Source organism: Squalius cephalus (assembly GCF_949319135.1).
Source record: "Squalius cephalus genome assembly, chromosome: 4".
Taxonomy (NCBI): domain Eukaryota; kingdom Metazoa; phylum Chordata; class Actinopteri; order Cypriniformes; family Leuciscidae; genus Squalius; species Squalius cephalus.
This window is the reverse complement of record NC_137125.1, coordinates 21,362,285-21,386,039: the sequence shown is the minus strand read 5'-3', so window position 1 is coordinate 21,386,039 and position 23,755 is coordinate 21,362,285.

Below are 23,755 nucleotides of genomic sequence, written 5' to 3'. Positions count from 1 at the left end.
AATTACCCTTAGTTAAATGAAAATTATTTGGGGGTGAATTATTCTGTGAATATTTTACAAGTAAAAGGTATTTTTTTCAATCCTTGAAATATACATGATGTATATAAAAAAATAAAAACTCACCTTAAATGCAGAAACACTGCAGATGCTGCTGCAGAAAGTAGATAGTCTGGCAGCCTCCCAGAAGGAAATTCTACTTCTATTGCGGAGGAACCAGGGTCGTCAAAGGGAGGACGATATCTTGGACCTTCCGACTGCTCAGTGCAAGGAGGAACTGGAGGACATTGAGAACCACCTTAAAGACCCTGAATTTCGAAAGAAATTGGTGGGTGGCAACTTAATTCAGAGGACAAAAATAAAATGTTAAAATATGCAACCCCATTATACCTTCTCTTTGCAGATTTTATATCAATATCAATGCCGAATATCATTTATAGGATTAGGCCACTTTGAATGAAATTTTACATTTACCTCTTAAAAAAAATTATTTTGCAAATGGCTAAATAGGTTTCATATAACGAAACTGGTATGACATGTTATGGCATAATGAGTACTTTTGGTTACCTGCATTCCAAATAACAATTCTCTTCCAGACACACCATCTCAGCCTTATTGGTGGGAACAATCCAGGAGAGTGTGTAAGGAGGATCATGCGGGCAGTGGCAACCAATAGTGTGTGGAGCCACTACAGTCTGCATGGGAAGCGGAAGAAGCTGCCTTTGATAAAAACATCAGTGTGCAAGGTTATCACACGTGAGTCAATCTTCAGTTTATGAACAACAGAGATAAATGTGGTAGAAATAACAAATTTGACACCGAAATAATAAATAACCTTCCGTTTTCTTTTCACAGATGAGGCTTAAGTCTAGCCCCAGACTAAAATGCATGTTTGAGCTGTTTTAACTGAAAGCAACTTGCACTGGCATATCTTAAAATGTCAGTGCCATTGTTTTGTCTCAAGATACACACTAGCAATAGGGTTTTTTTTTTCCTAAGGCATGTTTATAAAAGAGTTTGGTAACATGTGGAGGCTACAAAATTCAAATGTAAATGAACAAACAGAACCAAGAAAAAAGCTCTGATCATGTTTCAGTCAGGCCATCCTTAAAAATATTTTGGTTTGCAGTAACAGCAAAAAAAAAAGAAAAAAAGGGTCGGTAGGTAGGTCTATATTTTTATATATATAAAAAAGATATATAAAAAAAATCGGGGGTCGGGGGAGAACATTTTTCACCGATGTCTAGGGGCTGTTTACACCAGGCCACTTCATGCGTTTTCTCAGATCGGATTGCAATCTGATTTATCAAAACGATTCCATTTACACCTAAATATGTGGAGGTTTTTTGCGGATATAAATCCGATCTTCAATTCCCGCTATAGGCTATGCATATTTAATGGAGTGCACGTCACCAAAAGCAACAGTTATGAGATACATTATTTTATTGATCATCAGCTAAAATTTCTGAATCAAAGCCCGCAATAAGAGAAAGCGAAAACATTCCTGGTAAGATCATTTCGTTTCTTTATATTTAATGAAGATGATTGTGTGTTAAGCGTCTGAGACTTACTTTCACTTTGATTTGCGATAGCACGTTGATGCTCAGCTTCTCATCTGCGGCGATGCGTGTTGCAGTAGCGTCGTCATATCTGACTAAAACATGACATATAGCCTATAACACGCTCTCACGTTTATTTTTTTAATAAACCATATTCAACAACATATAAAAATGAAATAATCTTTAGAGTAAAGCCGAAGCCATCATTACCAAGCAAGCGCGAACCATTGACAGTGAATGAAACGAAGTGAACTTGGCCTGCAGGCCGTAGTGTGACATGCGTAATGGCGTAAACATAATCATAGATGACGCGCCACGGGTTTTTATTTAAAAGAAAGAACGTAGCTTATGTTTGTATGTAGGTCTAGGCAATTTATATTCACAATACTTAATAACTAATATTATTTTATTGCATTTGTATTAGTTGTTTGAAGAGTTAAAAAAAAATCGGTCGGTCTTAACGCATTTTACAACCGGCAAGTCGGTCGGACTAAAAGGGAAAATAAATAAATAATTGGGTCGGTACTAAATTGACAGGGTCGGTCGGGTTACGGCAAACAAGAATATTTTTAAGGATGGCCTCATACTTCGATATGTTTACAAGACTATATTATATATACAGACCTGCCATTGAGTGGAGGGGTGGGGTGGGGTGGGGTGGGGTGGGGTCATATATTTGTGTCATTATTTTGAGAATGCAAGACACACACAAACACATGCTTATCTTCATAATTCTACTTTTGAAAATTTCAATGCTGCTCAACACCATTTTTTATTAATGAGGACACTGCATTGCATATAATGTGTCAACTAAAATTATAATTAAGAAACCTGTAGAAAACAGTAAAAAAAACTTCTATTTTTTCTATTTTCTATTTGTGACTATGCATTTAAAAACATGCACAATTTAAACAGGACACGCATTAGCTGAAAAAACGTTAGCCAATACAAACGTATTTAGAGAAAACAGTTGAACAGACAGGAGTCCTGTCACATGACCCAATAATAGCAAAACGAATCACTTATTCTAAAACCTAAGTTTTCAGTCAGAATACCCCTTTTCTGAGACCAAATCCTGTCAGAATATATTTTATTATACTGTCATTTTATTGTAGCTTCATAAGACCGTGTCGTTGACGGCCATGATCTGATCGCCCACATGGCTTGCCGGAGCGGGCGGCGGGGCTGTTGTTCAACATGTAATCATCGAATAGATTATGATAACGCAATACAATATTTCAACTTTCCACGTCCACCCAGGCCGTTTACCTTCAGGAGCTAGAGGTAACCTACCGACCGTGACAGCTGTCCTCTTAAATCAGTCAGACGGCGGCCGCGGGAGCGGATCGAGCGGGATTCTTTATTGCTTTCGATTTTCAGTCTTAATGATAGGCCTACGCATCTGTCAATCATCGCCGCTGAATACAGCGCTATGATTGGTCGAACTCCGCTTATTTTGCTGTTGCTTGATTTGAGGACTGCGCGTGCACAGCTAGGCGTCACCAGGTTTTTGCGTAGTTTAGAGTGAAAAATCGTACCAGCGTACTTCAAAATGCGTATCCGCTACGCAAAACAATACACTCTACTTTTATCCAAAATGAATAATTAAAAACAATTTTAAATGGGTAAATCTTCTATAAAAATGTTTTATTCATTTTCATTTCTGACAAAAAAAGGGAAAGGGAAAAAAAATACATGCTGCCATGCTTGAGTCTGTGATGTCTTAAGACATTTGACATAGGAATAGACTATACTTTCTGTAAAGATAATTTAATTAGTGTGATTTTTATAGTATGACAAATTAATATGATTAATTATTTCAATTATACATCTACAGTTGAACGTATGAATAAACACACTGATAAAGCAAGCATGAACAACGTAGGCCTATATGCTACTTACTGTAACGGTTGTTCTGTTTAATTCCAGATGCCGCCATGAAATGTAAAGCTGGTCTTGGGGAGAAGGACATAGAGAGTTTAATTGCAGAGCCTCTTAAACATGCCCCGGCGCATATGAATAAACGTGTTCAGGTATGAACAGCAGAGACAAAAGATCACTACTGTTCTATAGTTAAAAGCAAAGCAGAAACAGATGGCCCCTAACGTGCACGAACGTCAAGGCGTTTTAACAGCAACAATTTCCTTACTTATATACATCAAAGTATTTGATGTATACTGTTATTAATTACACACGAACTTGACAACATGCACTTTTTAAAAGCACATGTGATCTGACTTGCCTCAGTAACAAAATTGCTTATTCTATCTTTTCAGAACTGCTTTGTATTTAAATGTTAAATGGGAAAACACTCACCTGTTCTTTTTTCTTTTCTTTTCTTATTCTTGCTTTGTTATAGGACCACCAAAATGAAGACGTGGAGGAGTAGTTTCGATGTCCAAGCTCCTGGGTTTCGATGTTCAAGCTCCTGGGTTTCGATGTTCAAGCACCTTTGCATACTGTTTTTGCTTTGTTCATGCTGTTCTATACTAAATAAACTGAATTAATCAAATTTTGAGTCTGTATCGTTCATATGTCGTTGAAAAAGTCTCTAAAAGAGTTTTGGGCCAATGAGGACAAGTTAAATTAGACCACTGCATGTCCGCCCATATTATTAAAAACTAAAATGACCAACTGGTTACCAACACACGACTGTCGATCCACAACGTTGCCACGACGTAGCCGTTACTAACTGACAACGTTACAAAGTTACGTCGTGGCAACGAATCCAGGAATTTCACTTTTCCGGTTGCCACAAGTTTGGTCACCAGATTACGTTGCAGTTACGTAACAGTCACGTATTTGTGTTAGCTGGGGATGCGCGGATGGGCTATTATTTCATCCGCAACCGCATCACAAAACTCATCATCCGTCCGCCATCCATCCGCACCAACGTTTTTGACCAATTTTCAAAACCGCAACCGCCCGCCATCCGCTGATTGGGAGATGCAAGGCGCTGCTGATGACAGCCGCGAGACTAGAAAGCTCTTACTTCAGAATATCAGAAGTGAACTCCGTCTCCGATCGGCGCACAGGGCCAAAAATAAATAAAATATTTAAATAAATAAATAGCCTAAATTAAACGTGTTTCGGCAAAACCGACCTTATCTGATAGGCTACTGTACATTATTTTCATTGTAGCCTAATAGAAAACGCATTTTGGCACATCATTTAGGCTTTTTCGTTGGTGCGCATCAGCTAGGCTTATGCTTACAAAAGACAGATGAAATCTAATAGCCTATTAATAATTGATCCATGTCAGTATACACAGCCTAATATTTTACACTTATAATGAAAAAAAAATCCTATACAATCAAGATAGCTATTTACTTTTTAAAATATTAAATCCAGAACATGGTTAGTTAATGAAACATGGATTAAAATTAAGATACAATTAATACCAAACGAAATTCGCTTTAAAGAAGGGCTTTGTGCTTTCTGTTTGAGGTCTCTGTGAAAGTTTGAATGTCTTTTAGTGCCGCTCTCAGAGGTCGCGTCCGTAATGGAGAACTGTCACGTAACATTGTTTATTCCTCATAAATGCAAACACGAAAAATAAATGACAAAAGACTTTTTAAAAAAGACAAACCATAAGTTTTTGGAAAAAATGTATGGATTTATAGCGTTTTGGTAAAAAAAAAAAAAAAAATGTATGGATAACATAACTTCTATTTCCTTTGTTTTTAATTCTCCTTTTTTGAGTTTGTCACGTAGGCTACCTCCTTCGCCGGTGTTACCATCTCTGATAATAACAAGCAGTCTGCATAGACTCTGCATAGGCGAGAAAATTTGACTAGGAAGTGTGCTTTGCAAAAAATTCCAAAAGCGATTTTTTGGATGTAGGTATAGTCAGATAACAATATCTAACAATGTATACATTTTTGATTTGATTGGTTCAACCGCCCGCCACCCGCCCGAATTTAATTAAAATATTATTTTTCATCACGTCATCCGCCCGATCCGCGGTTTATCCGCGGAGTCCGCGGCTATAACCGCCAACCGCGCATCTCTATCAAGTACATTGTAAAATCGATGAAAGTCCTTGGGTAAAACATGTTTCAGTTCTTGAAGGTGCTTGAACTTCAGGGCTTTAATTTTTGGGGCGGATGTATAGAGTGGGGCCACGATGACACACGTCTTCCTCAGGGATGGGGATGTGAAGGGTTGCCAGTTGTCAGAGTGTAGTAATTTAAACTCCATACTGCCATCCACATTGTATCTAATAGATAGATTAAGCTGCCATCTTGGTTCACGGCTCTATAGCCCCCCCCCCCCCCTTATTTTTGTTCTTTATTCTAGTTTAGGAACATTACTTTTCATGGTTTGATTTTTTTTTTTTTTTTTTCACTTTAAAATATAATTTATTACTGTGATCAAAGCTGAATTTTCAACATGATTACTTTATTATTTACTGTCATGTTCCTTCTGAAATCATTTTAATGATGATTTATTAATGTTAGGAAGAGTTGTGCTGATTATTTTGAATAAAAATGTCAAACATTTAAAATAAAAATGTTTTGTAAGACATCTAAAAGTTTGAGGTCAGTAATAGTTTTATTTATTTTTTTCCTACTTATATTGAGCAAGAATGTTAGATAAGTGATAACTTGTCTTGTTTTGAAAAAAAAAAAAAGACTATCATTTAATTAATTTTGAAAGTCACAAGTTCTAAAATAAAGCAGTACAACTGTTTTAAAAAATATAAATTACTAAATTAAACTTATTTGTGGAGGATTATGTAACAGTGAAGACTGAAGTATTGGTTGATAAATGTAGCTTTGTATCATAAACAGTGTATTAAAATGGGAAGTCATTATTTTAAATTGTGGTAAAGTCCAAGATTGTTCAATGTTACTATTATACTATTATATCAATGTAACTACTGTTATATTTGATCTGCAGATAAAGGTCTATGGTTTTGCTTTGCTGTACCTTATTCAAGTTACTTTCGACCGTGTGTCTGTTAATCACAACAATGTAGTAGAGAGCAGTAACTGTTCATGTCTGCAGTAATTGAAATTGAATACTGTTAAAAGAGAAGGCTGAATAAACTATTGTATAGATACTCATAATATACTACGCATCAATGTCTTTCCTTATTGCTTTAAACTTTTCAATGTGGACTTGACTTCTACTAACAGGTCACTATTGCTGACTATTCACTATGAGAAGCTGTTTTGCGTGCGTGTGTCTGCAGTGCAGAAAACAGCTTGTGATTTTTTTATTTTATTTTATTTTTTATCTTGAATTGTTAAAATCACAAAATGCACACAGGAACTGATAAGCAGATTAGAAATGTATGTTTTCATATAAAGTCATTGCAATGGACTATATGCACGGCCACTTCCTGGTTTAGATAAGTCAGCTCAGTCATTTCCGGTCAACTGTCAAAAATCAAGCGGCCGTGAAGATGTCTTTCTACACGCGCTGCCTTCAGGATTTATCTCAAGTTAACATCAATGATGTACACCGCCTTATTCAGGAAAACTCCAAGGCTTCGTCCAGTAAACGGGAAAAAGGATTTAAGTTGTACATATCCAGTTATATTCATGACTGTGAAGGTAAGTTATCGATTATCAAGACTGCTGTTATGATGTTGTTTACGAGATAGGATCGCTAGCAAACATCCAAACAGTTAACGCGTTAACATGACATAGTTTTCAACTTAGTTGTCAACATTTAAATGTACAAAACGTGTCTAGGTACTCTCCCGTGATTACCACGCTCGACATATACACTATATGTTGTTATATAACATGAAACTTTAAAATACCACAATCGTTAGCTGCTGCCTGTAACTTTTTTTATTTTCAAAATTAACACAATTTATATGATGAGCGAGTACATGAATCAATTTTCCAAACCGTGTTTTTGTCTTATCCTGAATCACTACGTTACACACCTATAATAGTGTTTATATTATTGGGACTATTTTAGACCAGTCGGCTTGTATATCCCTCACAGCGCTGAAATTTAAATGTCTTTTTCATTTCCGTTAACCTAAGTTATACTTTATTTTCACGTAGCTGTTGAATAAATAATAAATTAAATAAATAAGTTCTAGTTCAAACTTTATCTATAAACCACTAGTCTCAAGGAGTCTTTACCTCACGGATTTGAAGGTGCCGCCCACTAACCTAAAAGTACCACAACATCAAATGACGTTCCACCGGAAGTTCACGGGCTGACTTATCTTTATGTGGAAGTTCCAAAGAACGCTCCGTGCATATAGTCCATTGCAATTTGGTTCTCAATATCCATCCTTAGTAATGAGATGTAACCTTGTTGTTACTGTTGCTTAAGCATAGAATAACAAAACCTCTGTGCCAACTCATCAGAATCGAATTGAACAATGTGGTTAAACTATTATTTATTGAATAGTGGGCTTAACGGTATTGTGTATGTAGTGTAAATATTTAAGTCTTTGAAAATGATAATGTGGCTCATGGTTTCTTTGTGAAATGTGTCGCTTTTGGTACTGTCATTAACATAATTTTAGTTTTCTGATTTAATTGGGGGTATTGTCATTGTTTTAAAATGTATACAGTTTGATCTTAAATTTGATGTTTGCAACAAATTGTGAATGAACTGTTTACTTGGGAAGGTATATTTAATGTGAAAATTACTAAATTTGTTTACAATCATGAAGGTTTAATGCGAGAAATATTTGTCCATTGAACATAATTTATATGTAGTTAAGAATTTGTAGCTATTATGGAAATGGTAACACAAATATTTAATTCCTTATATTAAACATTTGTGGTTCACTCATTTTCTACCTCTTAATAGTTTGAGTTTGTTTTGGTTAGTTTAGTGACTAATGAATTTTGTCTTAATTGTAGGTGAGTGCTATTGAAGCTAGAGTGATCCATGCAAGCAGTGGAACTGAAAGTGTTGACTACAATGGAGTGCTTGTCGAGACACATACATGCTACGTAGAAGACGTAACTGTTAAAATGAAAGTACAGCTGTGGGAGAGCTTGATTGGAACGCTTATTCAAGGACGTTGTTACAGAATCTCTAACTAGAGCACAAGATCTTTCCAGAGTAAACCATATCTAACCACCACTCGGTACAGTGAGATTCAAGAGATTGATCCGTTGAGTGATCTGGGATCAGGTGCAAACTTCTTTGTGGATGAAGGAGATGTGACCATGGTTGTGGCCAAGATCTCTGCTGTTGAAGCAACCATTTCTCGGCGCTGTCCAATATGCCAGGCTTGGCAGCTTCAGTTTGATTGAAAAAAAAAAATGTCAACAGTGTGGCAGATGTAATAAATTACAGAGTGTAGGCAACTTTCAACCAACAGTAACAATGTCAATCAATCTCGTGGGGCATACTGAAGATATGACCTTCCCCAATACTGTCATTAAGAAGTATCTCACAAAAGCGAGTGCACTTCATCTGCTCATGGATCACCAAGATTTGGAGGAGCACTTTATTGAGAATGAATTGTTCAAGGTGAAAATGCAGAACGGTAATGTCATTGAAATCGACAAAGCTGTTACTGCAGAAGGTGCACCTGTGGATGCTGAGATTAATGACATTGAAATTGTCAACGCTGTTGCTGCTGCTGGAGAAGGTGCACCTGTGGATGCTGAGATTTAACAATTTGAGTTTGCATGTAATTCAGATACCTCTTTGATTATCAGAAATATCTTAATTTGCATTTTAAAGATGAACAAAGGTTAAGCTAAAGAGCTAAAGAATCACGAGCGCTGTTCACTGTTTACTTGCTGTGCTAACGCGCCGAGCTAACAACACAGAGACATTTGAAGCAGTTTTACTCACCGCCCGGTTCCAACGCACGACCGTGAACCTTTATCTTTGCGACTGCTCGATCCTTAAGCATTAGACGATCTGCAAATCCGTCGATCTGGGCTTTGTTTATAAAACAATCATCGTCGAAATGCAGGGAACAAACAGTCTTGCACAACCTCCGTTGATGCTCTGGAAAAACAAACTCCATCCACTGTTCCCTTAACGCTGGGTTCTTTGGGAATCTGTGCAGGGTTGTCTTGCCCTGGCAACCAAAAACCCACTTCTTTGGTGACATTGACTTCCCTAAAGCCGAGCATAGCGCTTTGATGGGCGTTCTGCTTTCGCTCTCTTGCTCTGGTCTACGGTTGCCCGCGCCCGCGCCCACATCCTCCCGGAGAAGTGCCCTTAGGACCCGTATAAGGAAATTCCGTTACATCTGACGTCACACATGCCCATACTCGAAAAAAAACTTTCCGAAACTTGTGACAAACCGGAAGGAGCATTTTTGGAACAGAAATACTCCTTCAAACGTACAATTTGGAGTTGGATCCCTAAAACTAAGATGCACAGCAAATACAAAATACAATGCATAAGAGTCAAGACTATATTCACTGCATGTACTGCCAGGCATTATATCTCCGAAGAGATCTGTGGCGACATGTTAAAAAATGTTCTTCAAAACCAGTAGAAGCCAATTCAGAGATTGGAAGGAAAAAGGTCTTGTCTTTGGCCTCTATGAATGAGTCAGCTCTGTGTCAGCAAATATCCCCATGTGTTTGGAAGATGTTAGCTGTCATGAAAGCTGATGAGATAACTGCTACTGTGTGAAGTGACTATTCTATTCTTCAGCTGGCCCAGTAATTTTTTAACAAACATGGCCAGGATCCCACCAAATACGACTATATTCGCCAAACACTCAGAGAAAGTGGAAGACTTCTGCTTACGCTTGGCAAGGAATTCTCAATACATACTCTTGAGGATGCTGTGAGACCTGCAAATTTTGATGTGGTGATCAAAGCTGTCAAGAAAGTGTCTGGGTACGATGACGAAAAGCACTGCTACCGTACTCCAAGCCTTGCATTAAAATTGGGTCACTCGCTGCAGAAAGTCAGTGACATTTTACATTGCAGAGCACTGATGGCACAAGACAGTAACCTGATAAAGTCAACCCAGAGTTTCAAAACTCGCTATGCTACAAAGTGTTCTGAACTCATCTCCCACACCGCTTTAACTACACTGAATGAGCGCCACTTTAACAAGCCTTCCACTCTTCCTTTTACGGAAGATGTTCATCGACTTCATAGACATCTGGAGAAGACTACAGAACAAGCATTGAAGGACTTGGAAGGACCAAAATCATATAGTGAACTTTGTAAAGCCACCATGGCAAATGTAATACTTTTTAACAGGAGAAGAGGGGGAGAAATTTCAAAGATGACGCTGAATGGCTTTCTGGAGAGAGACACACGTGCCCTGCACAAGGATGTCGCTTTTGGACTAACACAATTTGAACTTCACCTTTGTCAACACTTCAGCCGTGTTGAATTAAGGGGTAAAAGAGGCCATAAAGTTGCAGTGTTACTTTCACCAGACATGGTGAAGGCCGTAACACGCCTAATAGAGAAAAGAAAAGACTGTGGTGTTCTGGCAGAAAACCTGTTCCTGTTTGCCAGACCTCATTGTCTGACTCCCTACAGAGGACAGGACTGTTTGAGGCTCTATGCGAGTGAATGTGGGGCTGAAAACCCTGAGCTCCTCAGGTCGACGCTATTACGCAAACATGTTGAAACTTTGCCACAGATCTTGAACCTCAAGAATAATGAGTTAGACCAGGTTGCTGACTTCCTTGGCCATGATATTCGCGTTCATCGGGAGTATTACCGACTTCCAGAGGGTACTACCCAGCTGGCCAAAATCTCCAAACTACTGCTTGCCATGGAGAAAGGATCTCTCAGAAGCCTTCAAGGCAAAACACTTGAGGAGATTGAAATAGAAGGTAATGCCATTTAAAGTTGTTTAAGTTAAAAATTAGAACTGTTTCTAGCAAATGTGTTTTAGCTAAATGGAACACACATTGTATGTAGGCAATCTATAGCACTTGAATCTCATTATTCATCAAGGTAATATAATTTATTTTCTTAGATAACCTACAGTTGACCAATTCAAGTGCAGCTTGAGGTCAATGCTGAGAGAGAGGTCGATGAAGGAAATCTCATATATCCACAGACTGGTAAGTACAGTGTGATTTTTCTTGAATTTGTTTTATTTATGAAATCACATGTCTAATGTTAAACTTTATTACAGATTCTGCAGAGATTCTTACAGGTGGGCTGATATGAGATCACATGCAAGGAAGGCGAAGGGTGTAGTATGCCAATTAGATTTTTGAACGTTTCCTGGTTTATTCTGCGAAGAGTTTGGATGAAAGCAGACTGACTGCAAGCGCCAAATGAAATTCAGTCCCATGGAATTAAAAGTTTCAGTGGAAGAGGCAAAGAAACATAAGATATCTCATTATTATTAGGAGAAACGAGATACAGGAGAGTAAACATTACCTTTGTCTAATTTGTACATGGCAAAGTACATGTTAACCAAACTCACTCTATAATACTTCTACTCATCTTTTGTTATTTTTGTGTATGTATTTAATGGAGTATATTACATTTGATTACAGGTTCTGCAGGACTGCTGATTGCTAGGCAACCTGTCGAGGAACCTCCAGGCATGTCTGCGCTATTATCACAAGGTTAGCCCTTATCCTGAGTCTACTAACATGTCACCTTTTTTTGATTGCTTTTAGGTTATGAAATAATGCACAGTGCATTCAGACCTCCTTCACTTGTTTCAATTTAGTTGTCACAGCAACAATTGAGATAAATGGGAGGCACGTGAGCTAAATTTCAAGTGATGTGGATGTAGAGTACAGTAGTAGAAGCTTTAAATGATGACCAGGATACTCTTTTCAATCTAAGAATTTACTCATTAAAACGTTGCAGTGTAACAATGAACATATAGGCATGGCTGCTGCTTTTCAATGCACACGACAGCAACTACAAAGTCTCAGCTTGCTCTTCCACTTCCTCAATCACTGTAAATAATGTAAATATGTTTTAACTTAAACCATATTTGAACTTTCCTTTTCAGCTGATTTTAAAGTACACACAAATCCAACATGAACTATATTTAAATGTTTAAATTAAACATTTATCCACATCCTCCCCACGATGAACAACTGTTTATCACTAATTAGCCCATATTTAACAAATCTCTAAAGGATACATCAGCATCATCAAAGGATCAGGATCACCAACACGTCTCCTTAACACACTGACTGTGAAGGTACGAACAGTACAGGAACATACGAGTCCATCTCTACCAGGAAACAGCTCAGTTATCCTGCCCATCTTCCAAGTCTGCCTGGGAGTGTTGCCCTCTTTGATCAAGATGACAGCTCCCATTTTCAGCATGTGAGCTGACTCCAAGTCCATCAGATAGTCCTTTCGTCAGCAGTTCCAGAAACTAGTTGACAGCTTCTGCAGATATCTCCATCTCATGTCCTCTCCGCTCACACTTGTGGCATGAGATTGTGGTAGCAAAGTCTTTGGCGGTAAGGATGCAAGTCTTTTCCCCATCTGAAAGTGAGAAGGTTTGAGTGGTGGAGCACGTTATGGCTGGAGTATGTATGGACTTATATAACTCTGGGGGATAAGCTGTGAAAGCTGTGAAGTTTTTTTTCTTTTTAATACTTTGTTAGATGTCACTTCACCCCTCCGTGTTGTTGTACGGCGTGATTTGGAAGAGGAAGAATTATTACTGGCACTAAGAGATCATTTTCCTGATATTCCACAGGCTATTTACTGTGCATAATACAAATTCTTGAGACAGGTCATCCCTTTGAGTCCCCAACAAATTATCTTAAGCAATGCGTTAGTAACTGCCCTTTATATTCGTCTCAACTTACTGAAGATCGTAAAAAAAAAATTCTAGCCTTTGCAGTTATATGTAATTGTTTTCACATGTTCTGCATTAGCAACAATGTTTTATTTGACTGTACTTTTCTAGTTACAGATGGTCCAAGTGACTTCCTGTAAAAGAAGGAATGTCCCGATTTTTGAAATGTGGACAGAGGATCACTGACGTCTCTCTCTCTGGTGAGATGAAGCCTTAGCTGAGCTTCATTTGGGAGCCCAAGTTGAGGTGTCGTATCTGAGGGCCATAATCAGGCCAAATGGATACAGCAAGTTCAATTCACCCACCTTTTCAACAATGAAGATACAACATTAAAGGGTAACTAAACCCCTGGTCAGAGCCTGACTCTGCCCACTTTTCCAGCATTTTTCAAATATTGCCAGTGGGTGGAGTCCAGCGGAGATAGAGGGGACGAACCGAGGGCGGGGCTAAGCGGGGGCCTGCACCTGAGACCCACAGTGACGGATTAATTGACAACTGCTATCAGACTCTAAAATGGAGAGTGACTGGAGTGACGCAAGTAGCTTTGCAACAGAGCTGTCATTTGAAGTCAAGGATTTTTCTCCCCCACCTTCACCTGAAGTGGAGGGTGAATTGTTTGTGGACACAGGGCCAGAGCCATATCAATTCAAGCCACTGGCTCAAACTGCGGTCTTAACTCCTGCATCGCGATCGCATCCAGGATTATTATTACTATTACGTTATTATTGTTCCTCACAGGGTCGCAAGACGACGTAAAGCACATGCATCTGATGAGTTTTATTGAGTTGATGTCAATAGCACATGCTATCTGCATCTGTAGGCATATTCATATTTTGCTGCTATGTGAAAAAATCCAGCAAAATGCGCCGGCGCGTTTGTCGACCCCAGAGGATTAACTTTAGCCTAACCATAAATTGTGATTAAAATATATATATGATCACTCACATCAAGACGCCGCTGCGGTGGTGGAGTCCATGCAGGAGGAGCAGCGTTTGGCACTGTGTCGCTTTTCAGCACGAGCTGTGTAGAGAAGCCCATTTCCACCTCTATTGCGTTGGAAAAGCAATCCCGTGTAAAATGCAGATTGCACACTCCAGCTCTAGGCAGGAACTCACGGTCTTCCAGGCCAAGTGCATGCAACCACTGGCACTTAATTTCCAAGTCTGCTGGAAAGCTATGCAGTCCAGCAGTGCTGTTGCAACCAGCAACACTACACCTATATATACCATCCTGACCACTGTACTAAATACAGATAAATCTACGGTAACTTAAAGCTATCCTAACTAATGCAATACTATGCTACTAACTAACTATGTTTCTAACAATACTACACTAACAACTATGCTAATTAACTACCTAGGCCACACAAAATAATCAAAATAACTATATAAATGCTATGTTAAATAGATGCTAAAATACTCTATCCTGATTGTTTTCAATACTCGCAATTCCAACTCCTGACTCGCTACAGTGGTTTTGACGAAACAATATGGTTTTTATACTGCCAAGGGCGTGGTAGCTCGTACAAAGGGTGTGAGAAAGCCCTAACCACGACCCCTGAGTATTTGGTATTATACAGTGCTCAGCCAGGTGTGGACATGCAAAATCAGCAGCTGAGTTACAAATCAGGCCGGCTGGTCTGTTATCCAACCATGTATGTTTTTTCTCAGTGCGTAAAAGATTATGGGCGAGTTTTCGTATATATTTCGCCTTTGTTATTGATATTATTGTTCTGAATGTCGAGATTTGCTCATAAAATGAACACATTTTAAACTGCGTCACTAAGTGAAACCAAACCGTTTTCATATCAGACTTTGAGCTAAAAAATGATTGTAATTAGATTAGATTATAAAATATTATATTCTCTTTCTAGTTACAGATCACCCGGTGTGTTCAATATTGTTTGAAAATGTTGAATTTAACATTGTATGTTTGCTGCTGTAATATTGAGCATACGCAACGTTGCAATCGTGCAATCTGCGTGTCATTGTTTACTTTATTATTTATTAATATAATCAGCACATGGTTTACCCAAGTATGTTAATTTATATATTACTTAACTGAATGTTTGTATCATTTACTGATATACGTACAACTGTTTTCTTTGTTTATATTCTGTTTATTGCAGACCACACATTTGTGAAGTAACATATACAAACTCCTTTGAATAAATAAGTTAAACTGGGATTCCCTTTCCGGAAACACACACCACCATCTTGACTACATTAATCCGGAACCCTTGAGCGTCCCATACGCTCGAATAAAGGGCGTGGTCAGAGCCCGTCTATGGAGAGCCTTGGCACTTCCTATTAGCCCCATTGTATCGATCTTGGTTGCAGTTCCATTAGAATTCCACTGGAGGTGATCGCGGGCGAGTGCAGACTGAATGGGAGTCTATGGAGCTAGACGGCTAAATGTATCTCTTTCTCCTGCTTGTCGTTGAATCAACGTAGATTTTATTGTTGATTCCGCAAGTTTAATATAGATTATAGTCCAAAAGTTCAATGAATGAGTACTTATGTCCTTTCGATTTCTTACAGGTTGGGCCGTTGTTGGCCGGAACACGCTAGCATTCTGCTAATGAATGCTGATTGGTCAGTGACGGACTTGTGACTGAAATGGCACAGAAGGAAATGGCTTATTAACATGAGACTAAGTGACCTCAGACTCTCCATGTCACACGAGAAGTTAATGCAGGGGGATATGTTGTATGTGAAATGCATTTTGAGGAATGCTTCCTTGTAAGTTGTGCATTTTGAATTTAAATAAAAATAATACAATAAATAATACAATTAATAGAATTACTGATACATTGTGCTGTGATACCTGCTCCAGAGGTGTCCTGATGGCTGCCGGAACTTCATTAAGGCACAGCTGTCAGAGGCAGGGAAAAAAGACAGGAAGAAGGTTTGACCGGAACATGAAGGATCTGGGGCTGCAGCTTTTACACAGCAGCCCAAAGGCGTATCGCCAACTGAAGACGATATTTGCTCTTCCCTCTACAAGAACGCTTAGGCGTTATGGGGTGTGGGATATGTGGGATATCCGTATATACGTGTGGGATATTTCTCTGTAAATACCAATTTATGAAATTAGACTACTCAACTTCGACCAGTTTCATAATTTGAACAAAATCTGATTATTCAACTTAATTGTTCCGACAGCCTGGCTTCCTGCAGGGAATCATCTTCCAAATGGGAGTCATCGCCACCACTATGACCCCTGTGGAAAGAATGTGCACAGTAGTCCTGGACGAGATGGCAATCAAAAAACAATTTGATTACGACTGGAGAAATGATGCCATTTATGGCGTATCAGGATCAGGAGCTGCTGCCAAACAAGCAATGGTCATCATGACTAGGGGCATTTTGGGGAAGTGGAAGCAGGCAAGCTATACTTTAGAAAAACATTTGTTTTGATATTGCTGTGTATATTCAAACGCATTTACCTAAACCATGTCTTTCAACAGACCATAGGATATTTCTTTTCCCCAAGTTCAATGCCAGCGGAGGAAATTGCAGCCATCATTAAAGATGCCATTCGCCACCTACAACAAATAGGGCTGAAAGTATGTAGTGCACAGAGTTTTTTTTTTTTTTTTTTTTTTTGAAATAGCAGCATTAACAAATGCATTACTGCATTGTGTGGACTTCCACTCCAACCTTGTATTGACAAAATGTATTAACCAATTTCAAAGGTGCAGGCAGTAATATGTGACCAGGGAAGCCCTAATGTTAAGGCTGTGCGTAACCTCGGGACTAGCCTGGACCCTCTGGGAGGTGAGGAGTCCCAATGCATCCTGGTGGGGGTTCAGAGGGTTCCAGTGATCTTTGATGTACCTCACCTTCTCAAATCAATCAGGAACAACCTGTACAAATATGGCCTACAGGTAAGCACAGTAAACAAAGCAATCACAATTGCAATGACTCATACTGAACATAAAAGATATCACAATGATTCACACACCAGCTCGTATTTATTTATATCCTTAGACACAAGGAAAAAATGTTCGTTGGAATCACATTACCAAATTCTATGAGCTGGACAAGCTTCACGCCATTAGAATGGCCCCAAAGCTAACCGAGAGGCACATCCACCTGCCCGCATTCTCAAAGATGCGTGTCAGTTTGGCTACGCAGGTGTTTAGCCACACTGTCTCTGCTGGTAAAGTTTATCCATATTTTCAAAAACTTTTCTTCAACAACTAACTGCAGATTGTAATGTGATACTGACCACCTATTCAATTGTCGTATCTGTTGTGACCCAGACATTTCTGCGATGGTAACATTGCAGAGACTGCCAGCAGAGGCAAAAGATACAGCTGACTTTGTAGCAAAATTAAATCACCTCTTTGACGTGCTAAATTCTAGGTCATTATGTAAAAAAAATAGCACCTTAACTTCAAATATACAACTTACTAACTACACCCGATTAACTACGACCTACCTTTCTACCTTCACCCCACTATCTACGACTATCTACCTACAACTATCCTACTTGCAGATCCGTCAAGGACTCAAACACCTGGCGACGACCCCTCGGTGCAGGAAACCAGGAAAAAGAGAACTTCCTGAGTGAATGCATCAATTGGGTGGCAGGCTGGCAATTCAGGTCAGTCAATAAGAAAAGACAAACAACCAAACTACACCAAATCAACATCTAGGCTGAGGCACACACTCGGGCCAGCTGACAGTCTTGCCTGGGCCCCGGACGAGATAATCTTAGATGGGGCCCCCCCGCGCCCAGATCTCTCCTTTTCCCTTGCTCTTCCTCTCCTTTGCATTAACTATGTTAACAAATACAACTTTTGATTTCAATAATGTAGGCTATGTAGGCTAATGTAGGCTAGTAGCCTAAATAATATTAAAATTAATATTAACAATGCTGTAGAAGTGCTGTTTATTAATAGTATGTTAACTAATGTAGTTAACTAGAGTTTAATAAATGGAACATTATTGTAAAGTGTTACCGATTTTTTTATACAACGATTCAGTGTTTGACAGATCAGTTGTTTTAACCATTCATTAAAGTGAATGGTTCAAAGAAGTCATTCTATTCTACATCACTCACCGATCAAATAAGGCTTTGGCGGGACAAAAATTTGCTTTGGCAGCCGCCAAAAAAAAAGTCAATGCAGGAAAACCCCTAACAAGGCTCGTAAACGTTGGCTGCGCTGTTTCTTACCTTGCTCTACGTTGACTTTACTAGTTCCAGCTTCACTGTCACCACCTTTTTTTTTAAATATTTGTTTAGAAAATCTCCCAGCCCTTAATTTTCTTCTTCTTTTTTTCTTTCCTTTTCTAAGCACCGGACTTGTGCTGACCGGACATTTTGAGCGTAGCCTACTGAACTTCAAATCAAATGATAACATCAAATTTTGATCAGTGGCCAAACCATTTTTGTGTTGGGGGTGGGGGGGTTCTTGACCACTATTTCAAGGACAATTAGGAAGAAAACAAATAAAAAGCTTTTATGTAACTCAAATATTACATTTTTTTTCCACAAATAGACCTATTTAAAAAAATAAATAATAATAATTATTCCATAATTTAATGAGGGCCCAGTTCTGCCGTGAGACGTGTTACTGCAGCCAGTCCAGAAACCGGAAGTAACCAGAGTGCCAATTCTCTTCCTATTAGACATTCTCTGGCGTGGTGAGCTTCTACCAAGGGCGTGGTGAGCTGGAACCTGCTTACGTCACGCAGAACCGCAAACATCCAATAGGAAAATTCAACTGCAGTAGCCACCGTTCACCCTGAAGAGGGCAGCACTCAGACGTTTTTAAACCATATATTGTAGAATTAAAACACTTTATACCCAAATGTCAAAAAAGTTACTCGAATCAATGAACAGCACTAATAAAGCCCCATTCCTACAGATCATTAACTAAAAAAAGTTGGTTTAGGGTTTAGTTACCCTTTAAGTGCAAAACATTAGAAAAGTGCTTAGACCAGACCATTAGACCAGTACTTCTCACTTATTCATGGGATATGAAGATTTTTTTTTAAATTTGAAATTTAATTCCTGATTTAATTTTCACTCACAATTCTGGTTATTTTAAAATTAAGGTTGTTGTAGAGCCATCGACCATTGAGGACATGATCATCATTGAAGGAATTTGTAATGATGAAAATGGTGATGGAATGGTGCTCTTATCAGAGACAGTTGAGGAATATGTCAACTCCACTGCTGCGGCCACAGCCATTGGTGAAGATTTCTTCAGCAATCTGTCACTGAGAGCGAGTGTGGGACATACTAGCCGCAGGGTACATAGGATTCAGCGTTTAGATGACATGGAACAATAGAGTTTTAACTGGTTACTGCCTTATAACCGTTTTGTAACTGTTTGTTATATTCTCGCCTCACGATTTGGATTTGATTATCCTGGACTCTGACCCTTGCCTACTTGATCATTCTCTTCTCTGCGGTTTCAATCAGGAGCCGTGAAGCTTGAACTGTATTATTGTTTCAATAAATAGAAGTTAAGCATTCTTCTGCTTTTGGGTCCTCCTTCCTCAGATCGTCACAATAAGAGGGAGAAACATCTCATATGTGCTGCTCTCAAGTATAAGGGTCTTTCCTTTCCATTAATGCTTGGATAAACACACCTATGTCTCCCTCCATTAAGAATAATGGCTAGTGCTAGTGGGATATACAGAAACTTACCAACATCCGTTGGTACATCCGATTTTTGGAATGACTCGCGAGAGGAAAAAATTACGTTTTAGTTGCATAACACCAGTTAATGGTAATGCCGTCATTTCATTTTTTATCAACATTTAGACAATATTGCAAAAGTTTATCGCAAATCTGTAATGGAAACACAGCTATTGATATCCCATGACTATACTCCAGTATACTCTGTATTAGCGATTACATCCAAGTTACCTGCCCTTGACACTAATTCATATTTTGGGTTGTTAGTGCAACATTTATCTACAATTCAAATAAATTATTAAATAAGCATTGTATCTTTCTTTTTAGTCGGCAAGGTGCATTAAATAAACAAATTAAAATGCACATCATACATTCTACAACAATATTTATCTAGAACTAAACCTCTGTTAATTCTCAATAAGAACGTTTATGGAAAACTGGTTAATAATAGGTGAAGATTGCAATGCTGTTTTGTGTTTCTTGTGTCATGTCAGAACTTTTGTTGTACTTCATGTTTCTAGTGCCATATTTGTTAATTAATTTTATTAGTCTAATTGTTCCCAGGTACATTGTGCCCTTGTTTCCCTTCTTCTTTGTCAGTTGATGCACAGTGTTTCCTCTATGTTGATTAGTTAATGGCGGCCCGCCACGGCAAAATTTTTGCCGCCACGGTAACGTTAGGGCTCTACAGTGCGACCATTTCACTCGCATTTGCGCCTAAATATGTCTGTGTGCGATCATGAAAAGATATTTAGGCGCACTTGTGCGACTGACCCGATCGAAGATTTTTTTTTTTGGCAGCCGCCAAAGCGTTTTTTTCGTCCCGCCAAAGTCTTATTTGACCGGTGTGTAATGTAGATAAACTGCTGCGCTTGTGACAGCTGGGCGCATGTTTAAAAGAACGAGAGAGCGAGAGCGCGCGCCCTCTGGTCGCGTGTGCGCGAGCACTCTCTTTGCGAAGCAAGGTTCCACGTTTTAATGAATGGTTAAACGACTGATCTTTCCAACACTGAACTCACGAGACGTCTGAATCGGTGTATAACAGATCGGTAACACTTTACAATAAGGTTCCATTTATTAAACTCTAGTTATAACTACATTAGTTAACATTAACTTTTAATAAACTGCACTTCTACAGAATGTATTAATTTTTGCTAATGTTCATTTCAACATTTAATAGCCTACATTATTGAAATCAAAAGTTGTATTTGTTAACATTTAGTTAATGCACTGTGAACTAACATGAACAAACAATAAACAGCTGTATTTTTATTAAGATTAATAAAGATGAATACGTTCAGTAACATGTATTGCTCATGGTTCATGTTAGTAATAAACTAATGTTAAATCAAACCATATTGTAAAGTGTTTAAAAAAAATAATTTACAGAACAAATAAGAACGTAAGGTGTGCTTACCCCCTTTAGTACAGCCTATATGGTTAGCTAGATTTAGCCTTAATAAACTACAGCATTTACAACTGAATGGTAGCCTATTCAATTGTAGATGGTAGAAAATAAGACTATTAGTTAAAATAAACTTTTTAATGCTACTTTTTCTCCCTGCTTTTTTATATTGATATGATTATATACCAAAATAATCTATTAAAGAAGGATTCTATCTTACAAAGCTATGAAATCCATAGGTAAAATCACAGCTTTTTTTTTTTTTTTTTAAGTGTTGGCCACCGAAGACCATTTTTGACCCAGGTAAAACCCTGCAGGGCCAACAATGTTTGTGTGCGGACATTCACACTTCAAGCAAGAATCGCTAGTGAGGCACGAAATGTATGAATTTAGTTTTTTTTTTTTTTTTTTTTATGCAATTTATTTATGACAGCCAGTGTAATTGTTTTTCTAAAACTGAAAATATTTAATGTTCATAAGGTAAACTTTTGTCACACAATGTGGCACAGTAATATTGTGTCATTAAAGGAAAAAAAAAAATTTGGACTGTGCTCCTAAATTTTTTTAATTAGGAGCACAAGTGCTCCTAATAAAACAAGTTACCATAAAGCCCGGGCTGTACGAAAGCCGTCTATCAGCAGTGATTGTTAAAGTGCATGTCGGAGAATCCCGCGGATAATCGCGCGGTTGTTCGGACAGACCTGCCCCCACTGCTAAAAAAAATCCTAAAGGAAACACTGATGCATGTTTGGTTGCAGTGTTTTAAAAGATTAGTTGTCAATGAGCCAATGCATAATCTTCTTTTTAGAACAGACAGGCACATGTTCAGATTATAAACAGTTTTTTTTATTTTATTGAATTTTTTTGTATTATCTTTTAACAAATTACAAAACAATGACAAACACAAATTACCTAACACACAACAATGAAGATATTTAATCAGAAATATACATAAGATGACAGCAAAAGAACATTGCTCTACAAATCAAAATGTACAATTGGACTAACAAAACCGAGGAGAATACACATGATATCTAGACACTTCTGAAACGTTATGTCATACCATACCACATAATGTCCATATGCAGTTAAAAGTGTCCATTGTGGAGGGGATAATACATGTCAAAAGTTCCAAGGAAATAGTCTCTTTAATGATTGAATGCCAACCTTTAATGGAGGGAGGATTATCACTGATCCATGACATCAGTAGATTAGAGTCCTGCAACGGGTCGGGTACCCGCATAAAAGTGGCTAAAACGGGTGGATTGTGACATTCCTAAAATTCACGGGCGGGGATGCGGGCGGATAATGAACTCCTTGCGGGCGGGTAGCGGATGAAAAATATGTTCAATATTTGTATGTCTAAATTACCATTACACATACGCAAATATGTGTTTTAGTCAGGCCATACTTAAAAATATTCTTGTTTGCCGTAACCCGACCGACCCTGTCAATTTAGGACCGACTCAATTCATTTTTTTTATTTACTTTTAGTCCGACCAACTTTCCGGTTGTAAACTTGAGTTAAGACAGACCGATTTTTTTTTTTTACTCTTAAACAACTAATACAAATGCAATAAAATGATATTAATTATATTTTAGTAGGCTAAGTATTGTGTATATAAATTGTCCATATATAGGCCTACATACAAATGTAGGCTACGCTCTTTCTTTTAAATAAAAACCCGTGGCGTCATCTATGATTATATGGGCTGTAGGCTATATGCGAAATGAAACCGAAATCGCAACACTCAGGGCCACGAACCTACAATTAAAACTTTCACAGAGATCTCAAACAGGCATTTAAAACACCAAATATTAAGAATTGCCATATCAAGCAAAATAATATTCGATGATTGATCGAAAATCATATCTCTCCCCCCACATGCTCACCGGCAATGCTCCGACATTAAATTTCTCTGTACTATAGGCTAATAGGCCTATGTATTGAAGCCCAGTCATTAAAAAACAATTTAGTTTCATATTCATGTTTAAATAAAATACATTTTTTTATAACATGTTGATTATATGAAAAGTGAAAAGCATGAATAAGATAAGATGATCCCGAATATCGGGAGACAAATGTATGTGGGCAGACATGATTTTGACCACTTCATTAAGTTTGTTTTTGTAGAAAGCCTTTCTTTAAAGTGCATTTCGTTTTGTATTAATTGTATCTTAATTTTAATCAATGTTTCATCAACCAATTTCCTGGATTTAATAAATAAGAGGTAGGCTAAATATCGCAGGAAATATAATCAGGACACGGAGGCATCTGCGCGTGAGGCTATTGTGATGTTGAGAGAGGTGCGAGATAAAAAATAAAGCACTTTAATTGGAATGATTTTAGCTTGTGTGTGATTTATCGCAGGCACGGGTCGGGTAACGGGCCAAATATTAACGGGTCTGGGCGGGTGCGGATTTA